This window comes from Odocoileus virginianus, chromosome 4 (genome assembly GCF_023699985.2).
Source record: "Odocoileus virginianus isolate 20LAN1187 ecotype Illinois chromosome 4, Ovbor_1.2, whole genome shotgun sequence".
NCBI lineage: Eukaryota > Metazoa > Chordata > Mammalia > Artiodactyla > Cervidae > Odocoileus > Odocoileus virginianus.
The window spans coordinates 35,047,677-35,060,258 of record NC_069677.1 but is presented as its reverse complement, the minus strand read 5'-3'; the positions used below and the strand labels follow the sequence as shown (position 1 = coordinate 35,060,258).

Below are 12,582 nucleotides of genomic sequence, written 5' to 3'. Positions count from 1 at the left end.
CTATTACTATTGCTGTTAATATTTTGTCTTTTACATTGCTTCCTAGTCTATTCAGGGAGAGAGAGGAGAGAGAAATATTTTTTTAATTTTGTCAATATTAGGAGTCAAAGGAATCAAACAACACGACATTCTGTTGTGAAATTTCATTTGAAACATATGCAACCAAAATTAAGATTGATATTGAGTTGTATTTTGATTACCTTGTTTTAGATTTAGATTAATTTTGAAGCTTTTGTTAAAAGCACTCTATTTATAACCCAAAGACGTTTGTAAATCAATAAATACTATGAATAAGAAATACTTTTTGATAAAAATATAGTTGGTTAATGAAATAGAAATATTCATATGGTATTGGTGAGGAAACCAGAAATGAGGAGACCTTATTTCTGCCTGCCAATATAGCAGACGTGAGTTTGATCCCTGGGTCCAGAAGATCCCCTGGAGGAGGAAATGGCAACCCTCTCCAGTATTCTTACCAGGGAAATCCCATGGAGAGAGGAGTCTGACGGATTACAGTCCTTGGTTGCAAAAGTGTCAGACTAAACAAGAACAAAACAACAATTGCACTAGAAGACAGAGCAAGATACGACATGTTAAATTTGATTAAGTAAACTTAAAATTTAATTTGAAATTTGATATTTACATAATTTAAATCAGGCTTTTGATGAATAAATAGTTGGAAAAAGTATTATTGAAAGCATCTTTCTAAAAACAGTTCATCATTTTAGATATTCTCTCTTTAAAAGTCTTATGATCAAGGGCAGGCTCCTACCAGAGCTTCTCATTCATACCCATCATTAGACAAATTTTGCTTAATGGACAGTCCTGGTTACAAACAAATCCCTTATGGAAACTTTAATCCTCAAAAAAAGGGAAAAGAGAGCAAAACATCAAAGAACAGTCACTGGATGCTACAGAAGAATGATTGTTCAACTTTCAAGAGATCTACTGAACTACTCCATCATTCAGCTCATACTTAATTTTGTGCAGCAAAAAATTATGAGTGATTCTTATAAAAGTCTTTGGGTGGAGTCAAGATAAACAAATGAAGCCACATTCTGGATCTGTCATGCCAGTATCTCTAATAAAAAGTTTTATTGTGATTTGACATACACTTAGTAAGCACATGTGAATGTGGGTTCTAGAATTTCAGTTAATGTAAAGAATAGTAAACCACAGTTTCTGGAATTCTGTTTGAAAAATAGGACAGTTAAAATTTTTCCTGATGTTTTTCCATGGTGACTCAAAGATAATAGATACTAGCTCAAGAATACATCTTCAAGTATTTTTAGTATCCTATTAGGTAACCAATTTAGACTTGGAATCTTAAAACTAATTTAAACTACCTACAGGGTTTCTTACCATTTCCTCACCATCATATTCTTTTTCTAATTTGAACATCGTTCTTCTCTGGAGAAACTGGAAGCTAGAGTTTAATGCTTTGCTTTTCTCTTGGTCGTTATTTCATATTACCTAGTTGGCCCTAAGCAATGTCATTCTTGTTCTATCCTTCGTTATCTTTTTGCTATGAAAATATCAGAAATTTCTTTTCTGTTTTCCTTAGCATTTTTCAGAAACATCAGATGACTTAGTGTCATTCAGTTCAGTTCAGTTCAGTTATTCAGTCGTGTCTGACTCTGCGACACCATGAACCGCAGCACGCCAGGCCTCCCTGTCCATCACCAACTCCTGGAGTTTACTCAAACTCATGTCCATCGAGTCGGTGATGGCATCCAGCCATCTCATCCTCTGTCGTCCCCTTCTCCTCCTGCCCCCAATCTTTCCCAGCATCAGGGTCTTTTCAAATGAGTCAACTCTTCGCATGAGGTGGCCAAAGTATTGGAATTTCAGCTTCAACATCAGTCCTTCCAATGAACACCCAGGACTGATCTCTTTTAGGATGGACTGGTTGGATCTCCTTGCAGCCCAAGGGACTCTCAAGAGTCTTCTCCAACACCATAGTTCAAAAGCATCAATTTTTCAGCGCTTAGCTTTCCTCACAGTCCAACTCTCACATCCATACATGACCACTGGAAAAGCCATAGCCTTGACCAGATGGACCTTTGTGGGCAAAGTAATGTCTCTGCTTTTTAATATGCTATCTAGGTTGGTCATAGCTTTCCTTCCAAGGAGTAAGCGTCTTTTAATTTCATGGCTGCAATCACCATCTGCAGTGATTTTGGAGCCCACAAAAATAAAGTCTGACACTGTTTCCACTGTCTCCCCGTCTATTTCCCATGAAGTGATGGGACCAGATGCCATGATCTTAGTTTTCTGAATGTTGAGTTTTAAGCCAACTTTCTCACTCTCCTCTTTCACTTTTACTTTCTTCCATAAGGGTGGTGTCATCTGCATATCTGAGTGTCATTAGTGTCTTTAGGTAATCATATTTTTCTTTAACCTTATTTTGTTGTTCTTCCTTTCCTAGTTTTTCTTTTTAAATACACTTCTCAATCACAAAATTATAAGAAAATCAGCCACACAATTATCCTGATTTCTTTTGATTCCATTATGATTCTTAATTTAGATTCTTATATAAGAGAATATTAGAATCATCTATAAAATAATATATGAATTTTTTCTTTTAATTTGTATATGTAGTTAGTGAACTCTTGAAGTGAAATTGGACACCTCCATGTCCAAGATTAGATTTTGGATACTTTGTATGAAAAATTATAAAATATCTCAATCATTTTTGATAGTGCTACATGTTGAAATGATATTGTTTAAAATATATTGAGCTAAATAAAATAAATTATTGATTTCCATTGCACCTGATTCTACTTCTTTTTTAAAAATGTATGTTAGCAAGTATAAAATAGCATATGTCATACACTTTATATTTCTATTGGATAGCATTGATTATTCTCATAATATTTTTAATTTTTTAGTTAATTGCATTATCTTTCTATTGCTGCTATAACAAGTTACCTTAAAATTTGGTGACTTAAACAACAAAAATGTATTAATTTGTAGTTCAGGAAATCATCTAAAGTGTCTTGGCAAGGACTGTGCTCTTTTAGAGGCTCTAGAGAGGAATCCACTTCTTTGCCTTTTGTACTTCTAGAGGCCACCTGCATTCCTTGGCATTGGCCTCTTCCTCCAGTTTTTAAGCCAATGGTGTACCATCTTCAACTCTCTCAGTTTATCTCCCTGTGATCTCTGATTCTGTTATTACATGTCTGACTCTTCTGCCTCCTTCTTATAAGGACCCTTTGAATACATCAGGCCTATCTCAAGATCCTTAATCATACCTACAATCCCATATGTCACATAAAGTTAACACATTCACAGATTACAGAGTTTAGGATGTGGGCATCTTTGGAGGACCATTGTTCTACTTACTATGTTAGCTACATTTAATGTTATGCTTCCTTGGTTTGTTTGTTGATTATAATTTTTACAGTTTGGTTTAGGAACAATGATACATTAATATAAGCAACCAAAGGTAAACAGCAACAAGTCTGAAGTGGCATGGTGCAATGGATTCTCATCTATCTGTGCCATAGACTGCATGCAGTGTGACCTTAGTTACATCAGTCATTTGTCTTCTTGGGTTTTTTCTATTTAGCAAAAGGAGATTTTTGGAGTCTATGCAAGGACTATAAAATTGTAATTCTTTGGGTCACAGTTCAAATGTACTCTACTTGTTTTAATGATTTGTTTGAATCCTGATAAAATTAATTTCAGCTATAAAATGTTTTCTATATCTTTATCAGACTCATATCCTCATATCCTGAGGATATGAACTATGAATTGGTTTAATGTATTTCAGATAGCCAAGAATTATACTTGCTTCATTGTCTGATAGGTAAACTTTCTATTTTCCAAAACTAACTACCTTATAGTCTATTAACTTTGTGATTTATAAGAAATTTTGCTTTGAACTTTTTTGATGTTATCTTCTCTGCATAATCTACTTAAGCAACTACTTTTTATTTATTTTTTATTTATTTATTTTTCATTTATTTTTATTAGTTGGAGGCTAATTACTTTACAATATTGTAGTGGTTTTTGCCATACATGGAAATGAATTAGCCATGGATTTACATGTATTCCCCATCCCGGTCCCCACCTCCCACCTCCCTCTCCACCCGATCCCTCTGGGTCTTCCCAGTGCACCAGGCCAGAGCACTTGTCTCATGCATCCAACCTGGGCTGGTGATCTGTTTCACCCTAGATAATATACATGTTTCGATGCTGTTCTCTTGAAACATCCCACCCTCACCTTCTCCCACAGAGTCCAAAAGTCTGTTCTATACATCTGTGTCTCCTTTTCTGTTTAAACAACTACTTTTTAAAAGCTATTCTTTCTCTTTCTTTCTCTCCCTTTCTTCTAGTAAACTTAGAGGCCAAGATTTAATTTTTAAAATAACAAAACATTTATAAATTTGCTTATCTCTAGGGAGGGTTGGGAGATTTTTAGAGAAAAAGCAAAGTGCTTAAGCTGAAGATCATGATTTTTATAATGGATGGTTAAATGGTTGAACAACTTCTTATACATTGGATGTAATGTGGTTCTATCATTCTATTTGATTGCATCATTTTATTGTTTGTTTCCAGGTATCAGAAATGATTTTATTCACATACTATTAAAAAACAAGCTCTAACTCTGAATACATGTGATTTTAGAAAAACTCATCTTTTTGAAACATTCATGACGTAATTTCTAATTTGATGTAAGTAATCAAAAATTAACTAAAGAGGCAGATTTATGTGCTCACGGATTCTGAGAAGGAGGGACAGATAGAGACAGAGAGAGAGGGAGAGAAAGAAAGAGAGACACAGACAGAAGCACACAGACACACACACCAAGACAGAATATCCATTTCCTTTTAAGATGTAATTTAAAGGTCTCCTTTATTTAATGTTTTATTTAATGTTCCCTAAATATTTTGGGACAGGTAGATGATGCTCATTAGATCACTAATTGAACAATGATGAAAATCCAGGCTTGTGTTTACTTTTAATTGTGTGATTAGCATAAAATCCTATTTAGAGAAGAAAGAGTAACCAACCCGTGTCAATGAAGTCAATGAGATGGCGATGCCATTGGGATAGAACTAAATTTTTTCTTTACCAGCTTGAACTATAGAACATTAATTTTCATGTGGCTTTTCCATAATTAGGTCAAATTTTACAATACATTTTACACATACTGGAAACATAGACTCAAATAAGCTAATATTATACAGTAAACTTTAATGGGTGATTTACAATAGGATGATTTCCTGGTTTTATTTATTTGGTACTAAAGGCATGATTAAGGGATACTTTTAATGCTTATTATAAGATACATTCTAGACTACACTGCAGTGTACTAAAATTAATCATGATATGATGGAGTCTAGTGCAGCTAAACTACTACTATGATGATTATGAGAGGATCAGCATACATAATATTCAATCTTACAAATATATAAAAATTTACAATTGTAAGTAAATCAGATACTCCATAAAATAATAATGTATTGAGCTAGTGACAGCTGAAATCTTTGAACTGGAAAATGTATTGTTAAGTAAAGAATAATTGTGCCAATTAAATATAAATATCAGTTGTTTGTTGTTGTTTGGTCACTCAGTTGTGTTGAACTCTTTTGCTGCCCAGTGATCTCTAGCCTGCCAGGCTTCTCTCTCTCTGGGATTTCCCAGGCAAGAATGCTGGAGTGAGTTGCCATTTCCTTTTCCAGGGGAATCTTTCTGACCCAGGGATTGAACCCATGTCTCCTGCATTCCTGGTGGATCCTTTACTACTGAGCCACCAGGGAAGCCTAAATATCAATTATAGGTTTTTTTTTTTTTTTTAAAGAATTCCTTCAAAAAGAAACAAATCCTTAATTATTAGCATAATAACACAAATATTTGGAAATTTTTAGTAATTCAAAATGATATGTTTGTTTTGAAATTTTGGTTGCATTTCTGACTTAATCCCCTGAGCTTTGAACATGTGTTTCATTATCTCAAACCAGCTTTGATGAAGAAGCCCTGTTTCTCTATGTAACAGTCTCATCCTAAAATATCTAGTCTTGATCATTCCTTCCTTGGTTTCCATTACAGGTCTTCCAACCAAGAAATATAAAAGATGCATCTGGTAAATTTAGCATTGGAGCAGATGTGTTCTCCCAATACATACCTGAAATATTCAGTATCAGTCAAGTGTTTTAAGTAGTCTTTTCTAATTAAGCAGGATTTGTGAACAGACTATTCCCAGTAGAAAGAACCTCTTCATAAACAGCCACCTTTGCAGTAGTTAGGACTTGAAATATTGCAACACTTTTTATCTTTATGCCTTCTATAATTCCCAATTGCCATTCATTTAGATTCAAGACTTGAGCACTTAAAGTGAAGTTACATCAGGGGAGTTCTAAAGATGGTGGAGGAGTATTTTTTCCCCAAGACTTGCATTTGAAATCTATTTTACAATATGTTATAGGATTTTTTTTTCAAACATAGACCAATCTTTCATGACATCCTAAAATGTTTACTATCAGACAGAACTTGATGGATTTGACCTCATCATAAAAGTGTTCTCCTATATCAATTATTGAAAAAAATCACAATTCTGTTTTCGTAATGACTCTTGTATTAAAAGCAACAATACTTTCTCATCTATTATTTAGTAGAACTGTGTCATTTCTTTACATGAGCCATTTTGTATTAATCATTTTTTTTGTTTATATTGCAGAAATTGAAATAGGATGTATAATCATATCTACCCTTGGTTTTAGCACAGCTGAAATTTTAGTGACATAATCAAATTGGAATCCCATATTCCAGTTGGCACTCATTTGCCATTCTTGGCCCTTCATTTCCCATTATTGTTTGTCATAGTAATTTTTTACTTTTCTATTTCATTCTCTGAAGAGAGAGCCCATCCAAGGTAGAGAATAAATTTGTTTTCTTCATGTATTAGTCAACTAGTTTCACTCTTTGGTCTATTAAGTCATTCATTCACTGACCATTTGTACTGTGAAGAATATAAAGAGTAAGTAATTTTCTATCATCTGTGTAAAGGAAATCATCAGGGAAAGAAGTGAGTTTTATTCATGTTTTATTCTCATCCTCCTACTTCTCCTTCTTTTACTTTGTTACCTGCATGGCTTTCAACCCATCAAAAAGTGTGCACTTAAACACACTGAAAATGAAACTTCAGTTTTATATTAATATCTGTATCTCTTCAGTATGCATGGTTAATTATCAATTCAGAATAACTGTTAACCATTTACAGTCAACACATCAATCATCAGGAGCAAATTCAGGGACTGTGGTAGTTGTTTGTATTGAAGTCAACTCTTGTGTGATATGCATTGTAATGTGCCCAGCATGCAAGAGGTATTCAATAAGTGGTTACTGAAGGAATATGTCAACCTCTCCAAATTTCAGAAATATATCTACTTCTTCTGCCCTGTATATTCCATTCTCAAAGGAAATTAAATTGTCCTTTCACTCTTTCTTTATAATAAAGCTGCTTTGTTTCTTGCTCAGGAACACTGTTCTGAATGGTTGACGGTCTGTTGTTGATTTTTCTAGACTTTTTTTTCTGAGTTCAGTATGAGCTGAGAATATTAACTACGGATGTAGCTTATTTTACTTCTAAGATTGGACTCTCCTTGGTATCCTCTCCTATTTTCCATGAATTATGAAAAATAATGCCTTGGAAATGAGATTTCCATTTCTCATATTTCGCATCAACAAAGCCTCCTTATTTGAATTCACAGGTGGGTTTTTTAAGTTCTGGAAGGATTTTCTTCAGTGTTGCTTTTTGACTTAGGGCTACTCAATATTTGGTGGTTTCCAGTTAACTGTCAGAACTGAACATGATCGATTGATTGCCTGTTTCACAATTTCAGAGGTGTTATTGCTATATGTAAGATCAAAGGAAAATACCACTCCCCACAAAAAAGGGGAACATTACTTTTTCTCCCTATTTCAACCACATTTTTTCTTATTTAGGTGATGATTCTTGCTTGCTTGCTGAAAATTTGTGTATCCCTTCTAGAAAGAAATAGGATCTATGCATTTCCAGTTCTTAGAAATATGAAGTGCTATAGATTTTTTTTAAAATGCTACATATATTTAAAAAGTCTCTATAGACTTATGTGCAGACAGTAGATTCTGAAATTCTGAACTCCCATACTATTTTTTTCACTTCTACTTATACTTTTCTAAATAGTAATTTTTCCAAAACTATAAGGGTTCATAGAAGTCATCTAATTGAAATATTTCATTTTAGGGAAATGGTTCAGACATACAATCAATTTATAATGTAATTCTATAAACATTGTGTACTTCAGATTCAGTTTGAGAAAGAAAGCACTGAACACTGGGTTGAAGCTCCCCATGATGTCTTTCCAATTTCATTAACTTTGGTTCTTTCCAAAGATAAAGTATACCATGAATTTCAAGCTTATCATTGTCATGCATGTTTATATACTTTTGCTACATATGCATATGCTGAAAAATAAATATAATTATAATCACAGACATAATAATGTTTTCAAACTTGATATATAAATGTGTCAACCCACAGTTTTCTTTCTGCACCTTGCTTTTCTTGTTGCTGCTCCATTGCATTTCTGAATGCAGTCATGCTAACTCAAGTAGCTACAGTGCATTCATTTTTCATTTTTACTGCATGTGATATTACAATATGTGAATATTCTATAAATTCCTTGTTCACTTGTATATCCAAAGTTTCTTTTCTTTTTTTCTCTTTCAAGTAATTCTGTAGTGGCTATTTTCTGTACATGCATAGAGACGCAGAAAAAAAAATGCAGGAGTGGAGAGATTGGAATTGGGGATGGAAGAATTTTTATTGCTAAACTTCTATCTGAAGTTGTACTATTGCCTGTTCTTCATGGTGTCTCCACATCCTCATAAATTTTTCTTATTGCTGGACTTACAAAATTTTGCCAATTTCCTAGTTGTGAAATGATACTTCATCATTTTAACTTGTATTTCTGTAGTAACTAGGGAAGTGCAATACTTTTTTCAGATGTTTATTGAACATTGAGAATCCTCTTCTGTCAATTATTCATTTATTGGCTCATTTTTGAAATAATATTTTTATCTTTATAGATTTATGAGAATTCTTTATATACTTGGATATTAATCCTTCTTTGATTATGTACCCAAACATTGCATAGCAAATATATCCTCTCAGTCTATGCTTTGACTTTTGTGATGTACATACATTTTTTTCATATGCCTAATTTACTGTCTGAATAATTCATCTTTCCATATTGCCCTCTAATGCCACCTGGTATTTATCAAGTTTCCATAAATGTGGGGATATATTACTAAGTCCTGTATTCTATTTTCCTGGACTAACTTCTATCTCTGAACCAAAGTTACATTGCTTCAGTTATTGTCATTGTATATTAAACGTTAATAGTCAATGCAGAAATTCCCCATACCTTGTTCTTCAAAATTGTATTGACAAGTTTTGACCCTTTCCTCTTGCAAACACACTGTAGAATTAACTTTTCAAGTTCTTTGAAAAACTACATGGGCTTTCAATAATAATTACTTTAATTTTATAGATTAAATTACAGTCAAGTCTTCCATCCAGGAACAAGTATACCTGTTAATTTATTTGAATTTACTCTTTAATTTTTAATAGATAAATTAACCCTGGGTCAAAAGTGACTGCTCAAAGTCACATAGCCAATTAATAACAAAACCAGTGGTAGAAGTAAGCTCTCTTGACTCCTTACTAGCTCTTACACTTAAAAAGGTTTAATTATTTAGTCAATTAGGAAAGAAAATCTTGGAGTCCTTGCAGCTACTACACCCACCAGCGGGAAGGTGAATTAAGCCTCCTGAGTTTACTGGGCCCTTGATAAATCAGAGTGTGGTCAGAAGACTTGCTGTGAAGGCAAATTTCATCCATTGCCTGTTCCTATTAGATCAGAATCCTCATTTTTAAAAGATCGCTAGGTTATTGGTAGACACAGTAAAGTTTAAGAGAGATTGCTTACCAAATGGAACCCTGAAATTCATTGCATTGTTTTTTTTTCCCTCTAAAACCTGCCATAAATGCATGTATATACAAATATATGTATGTATATACATATATATGTATATGCTCCTTTAAAGGAAAAAAAATGTTAGGTTCCCCCCAAAAAACCCGGCATATCTCAGGCACACTGAGGCTTCTTTTGATACCTGTAGTTATTCAGGAAGCAAATACATTTGCTTTGAAATCACTGGCTGCCCCAAATTGGCCTTTTAGCTACTCTATGCCACTGGGAAAAATTCTGTAGGAAAAAGATGGAATACTGAGGAGACAGAAGCACAGATTCAGTCTTTAAAGTAAAACAAAGAAGAAAGATCAGACGATTTTTTCAAGTAGTCACATACTATTCATGTTAATCTACGGTCAGCCTTCTTGTTTCACCACTATAGCAGCCAGTTATCTACATGGGGGAGAGGGGAGGAGGAAAAAAAGGTGAGAAGGGATTTCAAAAAAAAGAAAAAAGAAAATTAGATCCCTGCAATATCACCTCAAGCCACTAGGGGTATCTTTGTACCGTTTTTCATCCTGCACTGATTTGGAGTGGAAACCTATATTAGGGGAAAACCAGGGTCCTCGGCATTTTTTTGCTAGCTGTGCACCCAGAATCCAAAAACATTTTAGAAAGAACGAATCCACAGTTCGTTTGGTCATCCGAACAAGGCTACGAAATCGCTCTACTGGACATCAGCACCAGGGATTCATTTTTGAGGTCAATTTCCAATCGAGATAAATCTATTGGATTAGTAGGATTATCTGATTGCAGCTGAAAGAAGTAACGTTGTTTGATCATTTGTATTTCTTGCCTGATGCTCGGATTTACATGGAGGTGGCTTTGGGTCCCAAGGATTCTGGATCGTGCTTGCAGCTGGAGAGAAAAAAGGATCAATCGACACGTTTTGGAAGTGTCCGTGGGTGAATAAAAAAAGGGGGGGGGGGCGCAAAACTGGGGTTGCGACTGCTTAGAGAAGAAAAAAAAAAAAAAAACAAATAAAGGAAGCATCTTGAATTGTCAAACAAGAATTACCGGGTGCTCAAGATTCCAAAATAAGCGTCTAGGAACTGGTAAATACTTTGAGCAATTTAGCTTGAATTTGACGGCGAAGTGTTGTAGAAACTGTCTCCTTGAATTATTGGAAGGGGACTTGGGAAAGATGAGGGGGCTCCCTCTGTGGATTTGTCTTACTGAGGGTAAGTTTGGGGTCTTTTATTGGGAGGGGGCTGTCTGGGTCTGTGTGCCGCTGCGCGGAAGGTGCTGCGGACGCGGTGCCTGTGAAATGGGGAGTGAAGTGGGGGGATGTGAACCACCTCGCACATCTCCGGTAGATCGCTAGGGAGCTACCTAGATCGAGCTTAAAAACCGTGTTTTGTGGCGTCGGTGGGAAAGCCGAGCAACCCTCCAAGCTCTGAACTTTGCCTGGAAAATCGCTCAGTCGAGAGATCCCTCTTGGATCTAGTGCTTTCTCCTACTGGTACTTTAAAGAGAGGAGGCAGCGATGCCTTGGAAAACCTGCATGTGGAGGGGGAAAGCCCAAGTAGAAACCGCTGCTGTCTCTGCCGTGGTTTTGGCAAATGTCTTGGCTTCTGGGGAAATTTTGCAGGGGGGATTGGCCGTTTTCGTAGTGTCTCTTCTCCCTTCCCCTTCCGTCCTTCCCCTTCCCGCCTCTCCCTCCTCCCCGCCGAACACTAAAGGGTTACAGGGTCACTGCATCGGATGGAGACTGTGTGAGTGGGTGACCGGCCACACAGGTCTTGTAATTCACTTGTACGACTTTGCATAATACAGTCCGAGGTAACTTTTCTTCTAGTTGGACCAGTCCAGGAAGGCGTTGCAGCCTTTCTGCCGAGGGCCCAGGCTGGCAAGTGCGCCAGGCAGCCGGCTGCATTTCCAGTGCATGCCTGCCCTGGCTGCCTCGCCACTTACTGGCTTTTCTTTCCAATTGAGCGGTGCGCGCGCGTTTCCAGACGTTTTCTTGTTGCTGAATTCAGAGCTTTTTTTTTTTTTTTTTTAATATTATTTCATTGCTCTCAACAAAAGCTCATCTTTATAGAAGGAAAATCAATTTCAGCAGATATAATTAAAAATAATCACTCCAATGAGTGAATATTAATTGACTAAGGAAACTAAAAGTTGCTTTGAAATCCAGAAAAGCATATTATTTTGAAACAATTTTGGAGTCCGCATAGGTTCAGAACAATTACGTAGAGAGAACGGATTTAAATACGCATGTAGATATGTTAAATAAGTTAAGGCACTCTCTTGCCTTCATAGGCTCCTTACACCTTCAGAATTTTAGTTGGCTTTTCCTATTTAAGGCCATTTCGTTAAATTTTAAACCTCAGTCATTCAGCTGCATTAGACTAAAATGGAGATAGAGAATTGTTAAAACATAAAATAATATATTTTAACTTGTTATTATTTTAAAGAAGATATTTTTTCAGGGGTCTCTGTTTATAGGCTATGAAATATATGTAGCTACCATATACCTTTATGGTTTTAGCATTAAAACCTCTTCATGGTGAACTCACTGAAAGGCAACTCTTCAATGTCATCTAAAGCACTCATC

The 12,582-nt window shown here is 35.4% G+C and overlaps 1 protein-coding gene across 11 annotated transcripts in view; it reads left to right on the top strand.

Moving 5' to 3' along the window:
• NLGN1 (neuroligin 1) overlaps window positions 1-12,582 on the top strand; it is a 908,992-nt gene that overhangs the window by 153,483 nt on the left and 742,927 nt on the right. Inside the window, exon 1 of one of the 11 annotated variants that reach the window (XM_070466390.1) lies at window positions 10,533-11,206. The exons of the other annotated variants lie outside the window; for them this stretch is intronic. The gene's annotated coding sequence lies outside the window, so the exon portion shown is untranslated. Of the gene's footprint in view, window positions 1-10,532; window positions 11,207-12,582 lie in introns of those variants that run through there. 11 annotated transcript variants of the gene reach the window in all.